Genomic DNA, 19,074 nt, shown 5'->3' on the forward strand with positions numbered 1-19,074 from the left:
TTCTTTAGTGCAAAGCAAAATAGATCGCCATTCTGTTCCGCTCCCCAATTACTCCTCATTGATTATAGAATAAAATAAAGCCTCCTCGCCGGAGCCTTCAAGCCCCTCTGCCATCTGTCCCTCCCCTACCCTCCTGAGCTCAGGTCGCGTTAGCGCCTCACTCTCCGGCTCCAGACCCTTTGGCTTCCGTGGTTACTGTGGTTATTTTCAGATATGAGTTTCCCTTCGGCCTGGCACGTCCCACTCTGGGACACGCGGCCCCGTGGCTTCCTCTCGAGACGGCTCTTCATCAGGGTCTTAGCTCACCTCCTCAGAGGTTCCCCAGGCCAACTCCAAAGTGGATTGCTTGTCTTGTTAGGTGGTCATGAGCAGATTACCTTGTTTCTGTTTTGTAGACTCATCACTGTCATATATTTTAATTTTATATTTACTGTTTCTTCCTTACCCGTACATGAAAATGGGATATCTATATGAATAATAATATAAATATATGTACAGGTATTTGTATTTATGCATCTGTTTATATGCATGAATATATAATGTGTATATTGAAAAATGCAGGGGGTTAGTAGTGCAAACCCTCCAGACAGTCAAAAATCCAATTATACAGCCCTCTGTTACCCTCAGTCCCTCCTTATCCCTGGTTCCAATCAACCGTTGATCATGAAGTACTGTAGTAGATATTTAGTGGGGAAAAAATACATATAATTGGACCCATGCCATTCAAACCCATATTGTTCTAGGGGCAACTATATTTATATGCAACTATATGTTTATAAAGTGTATCACCTATAAATAAAACATATTATATATTTAAAATAATAAAAATATATAAATGAATGAATACTATCTCAGTATAGGGGACAAGGAGTTTAGTCTCATATAAACAGTGAGATTTAGATCTAATAAAATATGTATTAAATTAAAGGTGTCTCCATCAAAAGTACAAAGTATATACTTCTGTGTTATTTCCTCATAATGATAAAGGTTTTTGCTCCAAACCATATTTTTCGAATTCCAAGACAAATATATTTTCTCACATTTTACATTTCTATACACTGTAATCCATGGTTTTACTTAATGCAATAAGGTTTCTTTTACTCCAAACACTAAAGTGATGGTGCATCTTATCATCAGTAATGTCTGGAGTTGAAGGAATAACAAACTTAATAAATGCTGAAAGCAAGAGGGAAGCCTCTGCCTTATCAACACCTGACCATGTGGCACAGAACACAGAGCTACCGCGGGATCAGAGGCTGCGGGACAGCCTTCTCTGTGTTTCTCTGACTGACTCTGACGGAGGGAACGGAACCGAACCCCTGACTGAGCTCATCAATGCCGCGCTCCAGCCAACCAGTGTAGATGACACCTGAGTCAGAAAGGAAAAAGGAAGGTGAATGCAGCTTCAGCAACCCAAATGAAACCCTAATAAACTGTGAAGAAAACTAAGATTTTTTGATAATAGTAGCTTTCTCCTATGACAGTTTTTGATAACCTTATTGGTATCTCAAATTTTCCATGTATACAACTTTTTTTTCTATTTGATTTTTTAAAAAGTGAGAGAAACCAGTAGTACTTAATTTTCAAGTTGAGGCAGTGTTAACACTTAAGAAGGGCAGAGAGAATTCAGGCTTCCACCTCTCCTGCTGCTGTTAGTCAGGTGGAGAACCTTTAATTAAAGAAGTGAGAGCTAATCATTTCCCATCGTCCTGTTTGTGATCTGAGCATAAACTACCACCACCTAAAAGATAAGACAAAGCCCCACGGTGCCATGGGGAGAAATCAGAAATAGTGTTCCTTCTCTACCCCTCACTTCTGAATGACCAGTAGGATGCAAGGACAGCTAAGTTTTTCAGACGACCGTAGAATAGCAACCAACTCCATGTATATCAGCCCTGGAACCAACGCATTCCCTAGACTTTAGGGTAGTGAATGGGCTTTACCTTGCATCATTATCCTGCAGTTCTGGTTTGAGAAGAATCTCTAAGGTCCAGCCAGACTTAGAAATAAAGAGTATTATCAATTAACAAGTTGAAGCAATTTACGTAGACCATACTGTCCAGAACTGGGATATTCCAGGCATAAGTAAACCTGATATTTAACCAGGGTGTGATGTTCTTTATAATATGGGGAGGCAAGGGAATAATACAGGAAATTAGAAAAATTTACTCTCTGATCCTACAGCTAACAGAAATATACTTTTAAAAAAGGATACTTTTGACAAAATGTTCTTAATATTAGCTTTTGAGTGCCAACAAGCCACATATTCTAGGGGCTAAAGATTGGTCGGTAACCAAAACAATAACATCCTGCCCTCATGGAGTTTATATTCTAATGAAAAAAAAATTTTAATGTCAAATAAGTATATAGTGCTCATCATGTGCCAGATTTTGTTCTAAATGAAATTTTAATGTATTAGCTCGCTTAATTTTTCACAAGACCCCTACAACATGGGTGCTGTTGCTTCGTAAAGTCACCCGGCAATATGGAGGTAAGATTGAGTTTCTAACACAAGCTTTCCAGTTCCAGAGCCCGCGTATTAGCCCCTGTTTTATATGGCTTCTCTGTTGCACTGCTTCTCATTCTTTTAGGTACTGGGCTGTGACGGTGAACAAGACAGAAAAAGTCCCTGCCCTCACAATAACTGGCATTCTGGAGGAGGGAGGCAGACTATTTTATTCAAGTTATCTCAAGGAGTGATTAGAGGTTGGGGTAAACCAGAGGAGAGCGATATCATAAAAAGCAATCAGGAAATGGTTCTCTAAGGAGATTAGCGCTCAATGATAGATGGGATCACACGGAAGAGTGGGAACAGGGGAAGCAACGAGGGAGAGGCTCTGAAACAAGGAGTCAGCCGAGCAGGTCTTGGGAAGGGGGCGTGCGAGACGCGGGGTGAGGAAGGGCAGGAACTTTGTGAGATCAGAGCAGAGAGAGAGGCCACAGCCAGACCGCGGAGAACTCTGCAGGTCGTAAGGGACGAGAGTTTTGTTCCCAGAGCAATGAGAAGCCCCTGGAGAGTTTTAAACCCATAGGGATACAATATAGTTTAGGTTTTTAAAAGGAAAGGAAAAGGGTAAAAAAGGAAATATAGAAGTCTCTGATACATGCTATTTGGCATTTGTCTTCACTTGCTCATTAATTAATTTTCGTTTTCTGATGTTTGTATCTTCTAAAATAAGCTTAAAGGTGGGTGGGTTGTTATCATCCTACCCACACTTTTCCGGCATATGCTCATTAGCAGAAATGCTCTACCGTGGAACTTTGGAGCAATTGCTATAAGCCCCAAGAAGAATTATAAACAGAACCAATTCCAAAAGTGGAGGCAGGAAGCCTGAGGAAGGACAGACGACATCACACTGAAAACCAGGACTGTCCTTAGAGAGACGCAGGGACCTGAAGGCCCCCTGGCTCTTGTTTGGATCATGGTTGTCGTCCTGAGATTTGGGGGCAGGGTTTGGTCTTCCACAGATAACACTGAAGTGGTATTTCACCAGCTCTTTGTCAGGGTGACATTCAACAGACTCCAAAACCAGAAGCATACAGGCTCTGGCCAATCAGAGCAGATGCCGCCCTTAGCCCTGGGACTCGGGGCCTCCACTCCCACAGGGGTTACACCCCGAGTTGCTGAATCCTGGAGAGGCCTCAGGGGTCCAGGGTCTGAGGGAAGACGGCCAAGGGCTGTGGGTAAGGGGGGAGACTCAAGACAGTGGCTATTTACCAACTAGTTCAGACGTCATTCAGTGTTTAAACAACTCTTAACGGCCACACTGATATCACTGTCTACGTTGCACCGCCTCCCAGAGCCTGGGCGATTTAACAAGGAGCATTCCGAGCTGGGCATGTCCAGCAGAAGCAGGCAGGAGCTGGTTTCTCATAAAGCTAGGTCAAGTCTTTGCTTCAAATACTTGGGCTGTTTACGCAAGCACAATCAAATGTATTGGCTGGGAATGTCCCTCGCTCTGAGTGAACAGACTGATTCCCATAGTATGTTTTTGCTGGACTAGCTAGCTGTGTTTCAAACCAGCCCTGTTAGGAAAACACCACCCACCTCAGTCTGGTCAGCCTTGAACCAGACTATTGTCCTCAGGCAGACAGCGGGTCAGAGGACAATAGAGGGGAGTTTGCCAGTGAACTCTCGCTTGGTAGCCAACACTTGGGTAATAAAGGCATTGTAGCAGACACACTCACAGTTATTATTCTCGAAAGCCAAGCAACACAGTGTCTACCTCGGACAGCTTGTCAGAAGCACCTCTCTTCCTCTCAAAGAGTTTTTATAAATACCCACACCCCAATTTGAAATAATCAGTTACAAAATTTCTGATACAAGTGAAAGACGTCCCTCCATCTCTGTAATCCTTAAAGCAGATGATTTTTCAAGAGTCTTTAGGTGATCATAATTTGTATAAATAAACATATCAAAATATAATGAAACATTCAGGTCCATGAGATACAAAGTAAATTGTTTTATTAATAGATAATTCTCTTGGTGTTTTGGGACCTCTTTTTGCTGGCAGTGCACCACACATCAATACAATGTCTAGTGCTGTGATTTCTTCAAAGACTTTTTTGCTTCCGGTATATTGCTGGTATTTTTCTTTTGCAGGGAAGAACTGGGAAAACCATTTACATCAGCCTAATTTTAAGATCTTTGTAACATTTTTCTGGCTAGCTAATACTTTTACAACAAGGCTATTTTTTCTCTATAAAGAATAATAATATAATAAAATACTTTTTTTCTGGAATAGTGTGGAAAATTTGGCACCATATGTTCTTTCTTTTTACTCATGATATTTTATGTAAATGCCATTGTAGTCTCTTTTTAAAATGATAGTTTATTAAGTCCATAGTCATTAAAGTGAGTTTCTATAAAATTGTAGTCACAAAAGTACATGTCTACAGTTTTTGTTTTCATTTAAATCATAATTATTCCTTTTTAGCTGTCAAGCCTAGTTTTTATTCTGTTTCCTATTACATTAGCAGTATAACACAAATTTAAGAATGAAAGCATGTTAAAAGATCAAAGTCAATTTTAATGTCTAAATCACTTGAAAAATTGATTTTAAACATTTCAACCTATCACACTTAAATGAAAAGAACAATTAAAAGACATTAGTAGCTTTTTAGACAAGAAGCATTCATAGAGGTTCATCTAAATTAGCCTTTCAATTCTGTCACTAACTTGAATCCACATTTTGCAATGCAAAAAAATAAAGATGGGTCATATCCTCAATCATTACCTCATCCAAACAAACATAAGGAACTCAATAACCTAGATGCCTGAAATTAACAGAGTTATAATAACTCAAAGCACATCATCTCCTAGTACTTGCCCATAATAAAATCTGTGCTTCCATACTATTCAGTTTTCTTGTAATTAGTTCGACACATTAACTATGTCAAGGGTGTTTTAGGCAATTGCCCAAGGCGCGCTGGCTTTGGGTGGGTACTTGGTACTTGCTTTGCCCACCCAGCCTCCCTTCCTCACCAGCCCTAACTTTCATTTTAGCCTGTGTCCGTGCTTCAATCTCTGTCTCTGAACCACTTTAAGGCAGCCATCCACTCCTGGCCATAGGGGTCGGCTCAAGGGTAGGAGGTGACCAAAACTACTAAATCAGTGAAATTCAGATCTGTTGTGGGAAACGCCTTATACAGCTTACGTGTTTTCTGCTAGAAATGATGAAAACTCTGAAATCAGTGTAGCTTTTGGGCCACTGCTAGAACCGAGAAAATAGGGAGCAGAGGAGAGGCAGGGCTGGGGGTGGAGAGGAACCTTTGATGCTGTTTGAGCACTGATGTCAGTCATTTCCCCTTGCTTAAGCTGGTTTCAGCCAAGTTGACTAACAGCTTGTGTCTCTGGAACCAATTTCATTGTCTTCTAAAAGTGTATGTTCTAGGCATTCACTAGGGAGACCTGGAAGCCAGAGAGTATGGTAATGATCCCCCTCAGTTTACATGTATTGGGTTTTTGCCATGTACCAGGCACTGTCCTAGTTGCTTCACATTTACTAACTTATATAATCCTCTTAACAACCTAGAAGGCGAATAGTGTTATCCTGACATTACAGATAACAAACAGAGGCACAGAGATCAAGATCACACCTCTGTAGATGATGGAGTTGAGGTTCTATAATCAGTCCCGTTCAGAACCAGGGCTCAAGAATGCTGTGCCATAGTGCCTCTTGAAGGCTACTTCGAGACATTGTCCAGAAACAAATTCTTAAATTTGTGCGTATAACTGTATAGCATATAAATGACTCTTATATTGAAATGCCCTGTTAATGGTTAAGTTCCTGTTATTCCTGTTTTACAAATGCAGAAAAAAATTCAAAGATTAATGAGTTTATTTACCCAAGGTCATTAAACTAATGAATGGTGAATTCACATCTCCTTCCATGCAAAGGAAATTTGGATCAGAAAATAGTTTCCCGTTGGCTCTTTTCTATGGAGATAAATGTTTGAAACTTGAATGAAAATAACTGGTTAAAATCACCCTCTGTAACTTAACAGTGTAAAGGGTACCCTCTGGGCTATCTAAGAGACATTCACATTAATGATCACTTAAGATTATAATTTTATTTTATTTGCACTCTTCAAATTGATACCTAGCTCTCCTGAAATTATTTCCTTCTTCCTTAAACATACTTTAATTTTCAACATCATTATTCCTGAGTCTGACTCTAGAATTGGATGAATGAGAATATCTAGCAATTATAGCACAGTGAAGAAATCAGGAAAGAAAGTATATCTCACCAAGTCTTCAAGAAATTTCCCCCTTTCCTTTTCACATCATAGGAAGTCAAGAAGTAATCCCTGTGTTGTCTGTTTACCTGGGAAAACAAAGGTATGGCTTTACAGATTCTTAATTCTAGAAGGATCGATAGGTCTTTCCTTGACCAAAGAAACAAAGCAAAACATGCCCTTGTTTTGAGTCAACTTACATCCCCCAAAAGATATATGGAAATCCTAGCCAGTCGTATCTCAAATGTGACTTTACCTGCCTACAGCTGTGCAATTAATTAGGACAAGCGGAGGTCATACTTATGTGGGGTTGGTCCTTAATCTAACATAACCGGTGTCTTTATAAGAAGCGAAGGAGAGACACATTGAAGGAAAATGACCCTGTGAAGACCAAAGCAGAGGTTGGAGGTTGGCTGCCACAAGCTGAGGAAGGCCTGGGGCTCCAAGAAGCTGGACGAGGCAAGGAAGGATATTCTGCTAGATATTTGTGAAGAATGTGGCCCTGCCAACACTTTGATTTCAGACGGTAGCCTCCAGAAATAAGAAAAGAATAAGTCTCTGTGGTTTAAAGACACTCATCTGTGGGATTTTATTATGGCACCACTAGGAAACGAACACACTCCTCTTCCACTATCAAAAACTTGTCAGAATTTATAAATATATAGCAAATATATAAGATGTGTTATACATGTACAAAAAATAAGTGATACATTTTATAAAGCATGTAAGATTTCACTGAGAAGCTTTAAATTTTGAGCATAGGGAAAGCAATGAAGATATGGGGAAATGGTTATTTATCATTTGACTTTCGAGAGACAATTGATAGAAGCATAAATCTCCATTTAAATTCACATGACTGTCTCCATATTTTAGGTAGTTGATGGAAGACAATAACAGTTTTCAAGACAAAGTACTAGTTAAATCACTTCAGTGATTTTAAAAGATTCCATTCGTCCCCCAAATTATTTCCAATCCATTCTTACCACATCCTTATCTCAGGAAAATAACAGATCAAAGCCCTTCAGAAGAGGACTTTTACAAGTGGATAGTCTTGGTGTTCCTAATTTCAACTGCCTGATCTGCTGGACATGTCCTTTAAACTCTAAGCCACAAACTGATTTCTGGCACCATTATCCAACTTCCAGTGTATTAACCCTGCCTCCTCTTAGCTCATCCATCTTTCTTCAGTCCGTAGGACAAAAGCCCAAACTTAATATGACCACTAGGCTATGAGTATATGAGTGGATACAGAGGCATTTTAGCAAGCACTTATCTAATCTTGAATTGGTCTCTAAGAGTGCTGCATTCTAGCCTCACCGCTTGTATTTTTTCAAATACACGGTATTGTCGAGCCATTCCATGAATAAACCGCATTCCCTCTCGCTACAGCAAGCAAGATGCCAAACATCCTTCTTCATGTTGGCCAAACGGTTGAATTTTCTCTGACAGTAAAACAAACAAAGGCCTTAAGCAGTGGACTCATCAGTTTGTAAAAATCTAAAGGGGTCCCTCAGTCTCATTTCCATCAAAATTGGTAACATCTGGTAAGCATCCTCTAACATTTAACAAGACATTTTCGCATAATACCATTCCACAGATTTAGGTATGTTGTGTGTATTTTGCAGATTACTCTTCCTGGCAGGGTTATCAAAATATAGTTCTGCTTAGAAACTGGACTTTCTGCACGTAGGATAAACATTTTTCTGGCTAATTCAAATCCATCATGCTCTATACTTACAACAGCTAGGCAAATAGGAAGCTTTGGGAAACACTGGCTCAGTCTTTAAACTCTACAGTTGCCCATGACTGTGCTGAGCTCAGAATGCCTTTTGAGGGGGTGAAATGCAGGTTGGGCTTTCATAATAGAACAATTGTACCTCACCCCTACCTATGAGCTTCTGGTTCAGAACCGTATCCTGAAAATGCCTGTGATCCAGGACTTACTGTAGGCCTGCTTAAAGCATCTGGAATTTGAGACAGATCTCGCGGGAGAGTTGAAGGTACTTCATTCTTCTGGATTCTGTCCTATATTAAGCCAGCTCTTCCACAAGTGGAATACTTATCCTTTACTATCTGAGCCTCTGGAGGAATGCCTTCCTTGACTGCATAATGGTTTAATATCATATCCTCAACCTTCAAAGAGCACTGATTCAAGAAGGGTCATCTTGAACAATATTTCTTTAAGATGAGGCTGGAGTTGAAGGCATTGTTTGCCTTATTATTAAAAGTCCCTTGTACAAAGATACACATAAAAAATTCTTCTTGAATTTACATTCTGAAATAAGTTTTTCTCCACAGACTAATACATATGCTTGCTTTGGGATTAGAGAAGGAAGGTTATATAGTCAACTTACTTTCCTCTTGCCTTGGATGCCAAAAATTTCAAATCATTTCAGTTCAATGATCAAGTAAACATTCATTCCTCTACTGGACCCAGTGACACAGTACTCCTGTTCCCTCCTACACGTGTTTTATAAAGTTGCTCACTTATATTTGTCTCATCACATGTTATGATTCCTTTTTACAAAAGACTTCAAAGCATTTCTGATGTTAAGTATGGTAATTAATCCTGAAAACTAGAATGCTTCTCTATAATTTTTCTTTATTTATTTTCTTAAAGCGGGATTTCTAAAGACCCTTCAGGGAACTAATAGGTATAGTCTTCCTAGGGAGTACAGTGACAATGGAAGGACAAGAATTATCACACAACGGTGTCACACTAGCAAAGTAGCAATGATACAGCCCTCAGTATTCTGACTTACCATCTACGCTTTTGGACTTGCTGATCCCCAGAAGTATATACAATTCAAAAAGAAACTGAAGATAAACTCATGATTTTTGCTCTCTTCCACAGAGCATCAATAGCTTTTAGAACTGAAATTGTTTTGTTAATTTGATTAGGTTGGAGGAAAATCCAAGGCTTTTATGAATAATTCAAGTTACTGTCAGATCCTAGAAAGCCTTATGGAAAGTAGTGTTATACCTCAGAAATGCCCCCACAAAAGACCATACATTTAATTTTCAATAACATTGATTTATAGTTTTATAAGGAAAATAATAAATATAATGAATTACCTCCATATTTCCTGATCTCAGTCACTATAAAATAACTGCTGTAGTTTTACATTTCCAGTGTGAAATATTAAATGCATAAATCAAAACAAAATTATTTTTCATCTTAGAGAGACTGGTTCCTGAGACTGACAAATTCATTTTATTTTAAAATTAATGTTTTAAGGAAAAAATCTCCATTGAATCTCTACCAACTTTAAAAAGAATAAAAGAGCTTTCATCTTACTATTTTGCCTATGATGTCTTCTACAACAGGTAATGTGTGTGAAAAATTATTATGGTTTCTACAACTCCAAACTTATCAGAAGCCAAATTACACTTCCTTGCATGAATCATTCTCCTTTCTCACTTCCCCTCTCATGGCATTTCCTTTTTCCACAATTGTTTTACCCTCAGTTGCCACCCAGAGATAAGCGTCACCCACAATATGTTTCTCTAATGCCACCAAATTGGCACTTTTATAATTCAAATATTTCCTTACAGGTACAACTAAGTAACCACATAATGAAAAGAACATTATCAAATAAGAACAATTCAAGAGAAATTCAGATTTTCAAATAGGTAGAAACAGGTGCATTCACTTTTGCGTTTTCTCAACTTCATCCTCTAAATTTCATTGAGAACAAGAAACAGTGTTTTGCATCCTTGATTAAAAAGAGTAAATCTAATTATAAGAATTCATTTTCACATTTAAATACCTATCAGCTTTTGTAAGTGTTCAACATTCAACCATAAGAAGCTTTCAGAAGGAGTAATGAAGGCTGAATACTAAAAAGTGCCAAATCCTTGAACAAATGGATAACTCTGAGCTAATAGGCCAAGAAGAAAAGTTAAATCCACCTAAGGACCATGATATCAGAAGCTTGGAAATAAGCATAAGTGAAATACTGTCTTTAAGGCTCACTTTACATCCTAGAAACAGAAGAACTAAAATCAACTTTTTAAAAAAGTTTGTGTAAGTGTTTACAAGACTCCTTAAGCTATCATATATGTTTTTGGTCAAATATGAATGCAGCTCACTCACTGATTATAAAACCAAGTAAGCTGATAGGCAAATCATCTAATTTAAAAATACCTGCTTGTCATGTGGCTAATTCCAGTGTGAAGGAGTACAGACTAACTCCTACATCAAGAAGGTTAATGTGAATAAGACAAGGACTCAATACTTTCATTTTAACCTTTACAATAACTCAGGATTGTTTTAAGGTGGTGTGCTTTCTGGAGGAGTTTCATAAAGAATCTCTGGAGTCCTGAAATAACCGTCTGGCAAAGATCTGAACAAGCCTCTCTAAAAATAACAATGGGCTGTGGACTTCATAAACATTTTTAGAAATTAAATAGCTGCTAACTTGTTCCATATGGAAACAGATTCACAGAGTCCAACATGTTGTTCATTGAGATCACCAGAACATATACTCCAAAGGAAGAAGCGAAGTTGTCCACAGTCGTTCCAAAGAAGCCAGAGGAAACAGATGATCCTGAAACCTCTTTAAAAAATAGAAAAACGAAACGCAAACAGCTCTAAAAACCACATGAGACTCTTGACCTAAGACTTCTTAGACTTTCTTAGGCAGGCAAGCTTTGAAGCTCCCCAGATAGTAATTATTGCTCATTAAATAAGGGCAATAAAAACTGACTAAAATTTTGGACAGTAGTTATAAATGCTGAACCATAAACAAATATAAATTTTAAAATTCAGACTGAAAGGACAGTGTCTCACAGATCTAGTTCCCTAATATACGTAAGACATGAAGAAACAGAGAGAGTCAAAGATGTCGGCTAATTGATCCTATGCTTACAGAGACGTATCGGTTATTCAAAGTGCCCCATCTGTCCTTTCACTCAGAATTCTAGGTAGTCCCAAGTACTTCCCAAGCCTTGTTTCTGTTTTTATTTGTTGTTGTTGCTGTTTTTTGTAATATCCTTATGTAATAAAAGAAAATGAAAAGGCAGAAAACTCTCAGCACCCTCTCCCATCTGTTAGGCTGTTTACCAGTGTTTCAGCCATCCGCTCATGAACACCAAGGGTTTATTCATTCCAGTGTTATGTGAGTAAATTGGGAAAATTGGTTTCCTCTGGTAAAAAACACTTATACTTCAAAGTATTTTCCCCTGCATTCGTCCTCTTGATTTTCCCTTTTTGATCTTTACATCTGTTGTTGTATAGATCCAAAAGCCCTGCGCTCCCTACCTCCCCTCCAACCATCCCAAACACATGGTTAGTATTTAACATCCAGAACTGCATTTTCATTTTTTACTACTTATAATTTTGGGTGCAACTGTCACAAGAAATGAAATTCAAAGAAAGATAATATCAAAAAGACATTGAGACTAAATTTATTCAGGGTTTTATATTCAAATAAAATTGGCTTTTCTAAATAAAAGGTGGGGGGTAACATTTCTGGGGCTGTTGCCATAGAGAAAAGTAATAGGAAAAATCTATAGGAAAACATCTTCGAAGTCTGGTATAGCTGATTGCATTTGCACTGGCAGAACACAGCCAGGGCTATGATACTGGTACCTATAAGATCACTGCAGCATGTTTGTACTTGAATACCCACAGAAAGATAGGAAATATGTCTGCGGAGAAGGGATAAGATACATATGTAAACCTTTGTTACAAAGATTAAAGTTGCTCAGAATTAAAATTTGCTCTGAGTTAATGAGATGGTTGGATGGCATCACCAGCTCAATGGACATGAGTTTGAGTAAACTTCAGGAGTTGGTGATGGACAGGGAGGCCTGGCGTGCTGCAGTCCATGGGGTCCAAAGAGTTGGACACGACTGAGCGACTGAACTAAACTGAATGTTTAGGTGCTTATGTCAGCAACCAAGTGCTTAAATTAAGCTATGTTAATCTGAAGGTATGGAATCAAATGGTATGTCTTTGGTTGGTAGGGTGCAGGGTCGATTGAAATAATTGCTCAGTGTTTATTCTCAATTTCAGGACCATTTTGCAATAGTTGAAATAGATGGTCAAAGCACTATGAAACTGTATAATTTGAGGAGCATGTTCCCTGTCTTAAAATATTTCCCCATCAGCTATTGGCACCTGAAATTTTGTCATTAAAGATTGATATTATATAAAAGCCTAGTTAAAGCATTTAGTTGTAGAGGGTAGAGTAGGTAATACAGAATGGACACGCGTGTTTTGGGTGGTGTATTGTTTTATTTTGAACCACATCAGTGTATTACTATTTGGTGGTGGTGGCTTAATCACTACTTTGTGACTGACTCTTGTGACCCCAGGGACTGTAGCCCACCAGACTCCTCTGTCCATGGGATTTCTCAGGCAAGAATACTGGAGTGAGCTGCCATTTCTTTTTCCAGCATTATCATAAATCACCTATTAAAAATTATTTTTAATTAAAAAAAGAGATTATCTTAAAACCGTAGAAATCCTCTGGAAGTTCCAGTTGACATGTAAATGCTTCTGGAAAAAGAGGCATCTTTCTGCAGGAATTAGCTGATAGCCAGCTGGTATTGAGAGCAGCCCTTAACTCAGAGTGAGCACTCCCGATCTGTGAATTCTTTCCTTCCTGGCAGAGCTTCCCCAGCCAGCCTGATGTGTTAGAGCCTCTGGCAATCTGTCCTTGGGACTATGATATTATACAGGGCACAGTACTGAATGTGAAACAAGAACAGTTTGGTAGTGGAGAAAAAAGGAGAAGTTGAAGGAGTCACTGCAAGACGCAGGGAGGAGGCTCCGCGCTCTGCTGTACTACCCACGGCGGCCTCACCTGTCCTCCTCACGTGTATGGATACAGGACGGACACATGCACACAGTCAAATACCCTCTCCAGTGCTGTAGAATCCAGTGGGGAACCAAGAGTAATTTCCAGGCCAAAATGTACGAACTACTTTTGGGATCTTCTGGTTTCTTTCTGAAGCACTCCCTCTCTTGCTAAATGTTCACTGATCCCATCGTCACCTCACTTCCTTCTCCATCCTCAAACCATGTTCGACGTACGCCAAAGGGCACGAGAAGGATAAGCGCGCTGACATGCACGTCTCTAGGAGTCTTCTTGAGTTGTGCTTGCTGCTGTAACAAACAGCCCCAACGTCTCAGGGGCTCAAGAAGCGCAGCTTTATTTGCGGCCCACATCACAGCCCTTAAAGCTTGGGGAATGTCGCTGGGCATGTCTTCTCCAAGTAGTGGCTCAGGGGTGAAAGTGCCTTCCGTTTTTATTATGCCACCATCCCCCACAGGCGGCCTACATTTTTACCAAGGAAAGAGTTAAGACAGGGCGTGGACAGCGATACAGGAGACTTTATGACCAGGGCTGCAAGTGGTAGACGTCATATTCGCCCATGTGCCTTGGGCTCTAAACAACTTTGAGAGAATGCATTTGTCTTTTGTGCTCAGGAGAATAGAACAGGATTGACGAACACCTAATCAGTCTGTTATGCAAATCCCCTTCCTTTCTGGTCATCAAATATCTATTTCAATACTTCTCCCACAGTATCTTCTGGTCAGGTCATCGAGTGCAAAGTCCTGTTTCTCTGGGCAAAGCGTAGTCCTCTCACCAAAGCTGGGCATAACTAATCTTGTTTCTACCACATATGAACCAAAAAGACAAGTTATCATTTGCACAAAGTTATCTTCATTTGCACATTCCTATACAGTGAGGGAAGAGGCAGGATAACTGCAAGAAAGACTTCCATTTAAAAACAAGAAGGAGAATTAGAGAGTAATCCAGTAGTTCCGCTAGACTTAATTTGGCTTTGATTCTGTTCACTGGGAGAAACTCCTCGGTGAGCTGTTCTCCATTACCCCTTTGTCCATCTTCTGGGCAGCCTGTTCTTGCCCTTTGTCCTCCATGCTGACGTCTGATAGACGTGTTTCAGAGGATGGCCTCTTTGGAGGCTGTAGAGCGTCTGAAGCCCTGCCTGCTCTTCATGGAAGCTTGAGACCAGTCCTAGTGGGCATTGCCTAAAAATAAGGCACTTGACCAAGGATTTCAGTGCAAGCTCTTGCACTGAGAGGTGATTTCAAAAAGCACTGTGAGTAGTGGAGAGGAAGACATGGAAGGAAGGCAAGTCAGTAAAGGGAGCCCATCAGTTGATTCAGTTCAGCTCAGTTCAGTCGCTCAGTCATGTCCAACTCTGTGACCCCATGAAACGCAGCATGCCAGACCTCCCTGTCCATCACCAACTCCCGGAGTTTACTCAAACTCATGTCCATCGAGTTGGTGATGCCATCCACCCATCTCATCCTCTGTCATCCCCTTCTCCTCCCACCTTCAATCTTTCCCAGCATCAGGGTCTTCTCAAATGAGTCAACTCTTCGCATCAGGTGACCAAATTATTGGGGTTTCAGCTTCAACATCAGTCCCACAATGAACACCCAGGACTAATCTCGTCTAGGATGGACTGGTTGGATCTCCTTGCAGTCCAAAGGACTCTCAAGAGTTTTCTCCAACACCACAGTTTAAAAGCATCAATTCTTCGGTGCTCAGCTTTCTTTATAGTCCAACTCTTACATCCATACATGACCACTGGAAAAACCACAGCCTTGACTAGACAGAACTTTGTTGACAAAGTAATATCTCTGCTTTTTAATATGCTGTCTAGGTTGGTCATAACTTTCCTTCCAAGGAGTAAGTCTTTTAATTTCATGAGTAGGTTACCACGAGATAGATTTTAGTAGTGAAGCTGGAGCTCAAAACCTCTGGGGACGCTCTGAAAGGCTAAGTGGAATGCAGTTTCCAAGAGGGATATAGAAACTCCAGTCTCTCCTTGATGTGAGGTCACTCCTGGGCTGCAAATTCCAAGCAGTCCTGCAGGTGACTGAATTCCCCAGGGCAGAGAGATACAGGCCTGCGATGTGTCAGCTGTGTCCCGAAACAGGCTGAGGAAATAATAATAGTGAAATGATAGCATTTGCTAAAGGGCTTGAGAGTTGCTTAAAATTTAGTCAAGGAATTTTCTAGTCTGTATTCACTGTTTCTTTGGCAATACAATTCCCTCAAGAATTTAATAGGCTTCCAACACATTCGCCTGGGGCAGGAAACACTCCCAATTTTCTGAGACACGATTTGTAAATGAGCTTTGCTACTTTGCTTTCTCACCCTCAAGCCTGCCTCCCCCAGTTTAATGATGCTAACTTGAGGCAGAGGAGGATAGCAACCTGGAGGACGAGGTAATCTTCCTCACCAGTAAATCACAAGCAGGAATCAGTTGATAATCAGCTAAGGAAACACACGTCCACAATCTGACCTTTGCCCTGAGTTACTTGATTCAACAATTTTTTTAAACCTCACTTTTCCTATTGAGGATTTAGAAACAGCTTTTTCACCCAAACATTTCTGGATTCCATCTAGCCCCCTCTCATTTATGTTTGTAAACCAGCCAATTCTTTCCTGAGCCCACCTTTTTTTGTGTAACACCTTGGAAAATACAGCCTGTAATCGCTGGCTGATACTAAGAGGCTGATTCATTTCAGCCGTTACCCCCAAAGCTGCAGACTGACTGGGACTTGTCCTGATCTCTGATTTAGTGCAGGTGGCGGTTGTACTAAATATTTTGCCACCACATCACATGGACAGCCGTCTTTACACACTTCGATATCAATTTTCTCACTACTTACCTCTCAATAGTTAAGTCAACGTTAATACTACAGATATTTAATGAACGTGCTTCACTTCTGATATAAACATCTCTATTTGGATAAATAACCTTAGCTGCTATAACAAGCAACCTCAAAAATTCCAAAGGCTTAACAATGTAAAGGTATATTTGTCGTTTGTACATAGACTGATATGAGTGTAAAGCTCTCCTAGGAGACTTTCCCACAAATGAGGCTACTTCCATGTTCAATGGCACCATCTCCAATATAACTTTGTCAATAACCAAGGTAGGAAAGAGATATTGGAAAATTAAGCAGAGGATGTTAAGTCCAGAGCTAGAAATGCTAGACCTCCCTTCCACGGACATTCCTTTAGCCCAGACCTAACACAGACAACAAGTCTTCTGAGGGCAGGAACATGGGAGGCTGGAGACGCCAGGCACACGTTACCGGAAAGAAGGAAGGGAAGCTTCTGATGCTGGGTGCTGGCACCATGACTGTCAAGTCTAACATGTTTCCACTCCAAAACAGGACTAACCTTGCAACAAAGGAAATTAATCTCTCACAATAAGATTCTGTATTATAGACCAGCTTTGGGGGTAAGGGATCCCCTGACATCCTCTCCGTCACACCACAAGCATTTGGTTTCTCGTTCAATATTTAAGGCTGTCCCTGTATATATGATTTCTGTTTTCACTGGGAAGTAAACAACCAAGAAGAATTGAGCAGAAATGCTCAGTTTTTTGGTGAATTGTCTTAAAGTGATGGCACATGTGGTTTCTTCCTGCTGATTTACTAAAGTGTAGAAGCCCTGTCAATCCCTCCTAGAAACAGACATGGATACATGGGTATCTGCTTTTACTTTCCTAGAGGTACCTTTGTCACAGCTGATCTCCAATTGCCTATATTTAAAACGTTGGAGAACAAAGTATCCACATGTTAAATTACCTCTTATCAACTACTTTTCTTCTGAATAAGTACATTAGCCTTTAGGTATCAGAATGCATGAAAAAATATGCAGGCTAAGAAAACCTGGGAGAACATACAGCGCGTAGAGAATAGAAATCAGCCCAGGGCCCAACCACAGTTTTAAGAATCCCATAATAGGTGCATTTAGCTTAAATGAATTCAAGTATCCATGCTCAAAATACAGTTTTAAATATTATAAATTTCTATAAAAGGCAATATTACATTTGTACTATTTTTCACATATTAGACATATACCATGTAGGGTTGTATGTACAAAACCATCTATGAATCATTCATGAAGTAAAAATCATTCGTGAAGTAAAAGGGATTTTTAAGGATAATTTTCTATGATTTTTACAAATGTGAGCTTTTGAATCATTTAATGCCCTGGTAAGAAGCAATTCCTGATGCTAGGAAAGGTTAAAAGCAGAAGGAGAAGAAAGCAACAGAGGATGAGACGGTTGGCTGGCATCACAGATTCCATGGACCTGAACTTGGGCAAACTCCAGGAGATGGCGAGGGACACGGAAGCCTGGCGTGCTGCAGCCCTTGGGGTCTCGAGGAGTCGGACATGACTTGGCAACTGAACAGCAACCACAGGATGCAATTCCATAGTAATCTCGTTTCTGCACGTCAGGCCTCCTGATTCAGCCTCACTGCACTCTGACCTTATTTCCTCTTTGCTGGTTCGTCTTTTCTCCTGATCCTGGGCCAGTCTCCAACTCAGTAATAAACATCACTTTATGGATAATCCCTTTGCTTGATGCCTGACACCACTTTGCCAACACAGGTACGTATAGTCAAAGCTATGGTTTTTCCAGTAGTCAGGTACAGATGTGAGAGTGGGATCATGAAGAAGAGTGAGCACCGAAGAATCGATGCCTTTATACTGTGGTGCAGAAGAAGACTCTTGAGGGTCCCCTGGACAGCAAAGAGGTCAATCCAGTCCGTCCTTAAGGAAACAAACCTGAGCGTTCATTGGAAGGACTGATGCTGAAGCTGAAACTCCAACACTTTGGCCACCTGGTGCTATGTGCCAACTCATTGGAAAAGATCCTGATGCTGGGAAAGACTGAGGGCAGGAGGAGAAGGGGGTGACAGAGGGTAAGATGATTGGATGGCATCACCGACTCAATGGACATGAGTCTGAGCAAATTCCGGGAGCTGATGAAAGATAGGGAAACCTGGCCTGCTGCGGTCCATGGGGTTGCAAAGTCAGACACAACTTAGTGAGTAAACAACAGCAACAAAACAGAATATTAGCAAAGACTTGAACTTTATCCCATGTTTCTAAGCCAGTCGTTTCCTACACAATGACAAAACCTTGTCTAAAGCAGGGATCTTGCCAGTGCTGTACGTATATCAGATGTAATCCAGGACTAAGAAGCAACTGGAGATCACGAAGGCCATTACTGACTGAAGAGAAGCAACTCCTCTGCTCTAGCTGTACACTCCTCATCCACCACTCAGTTTTAGCCCATTTTGATCTCTGCCATAGTTTCCTGTGACCTCAAGATGCCGCATCATAAACCCTCCTCTGCTGGAAGCAGCCTTCATTTTCAGCAGCAAGAATGCACTTGACCAAAGATTTTCAGATCCTGGTTCCAGCTTCACCTAGGAATCTGAAGGGCTAGTCCCTTTTAAATCATGAAATACTCAAAATATTAATTTTAAAAAAAAAACAGCTACCATTTATTGAGGACTTAAGTTTCCCTGGTGGCTCAGAT

The sequence above is a fragment of the Muntiacus reevesi genome, chromosome 1, assembly GCF_963930625.1.
Source record: "Muntiacus reevesi chromosome 1, mMunRee1.1, whole genome shotgun sequence".
Lineage (NCBI taxonomy): Eukaryota > Metazoa > Chordata > Mammalia > Artiodactyla > Cervidae > Muntiacus > Muntiacus reevesi.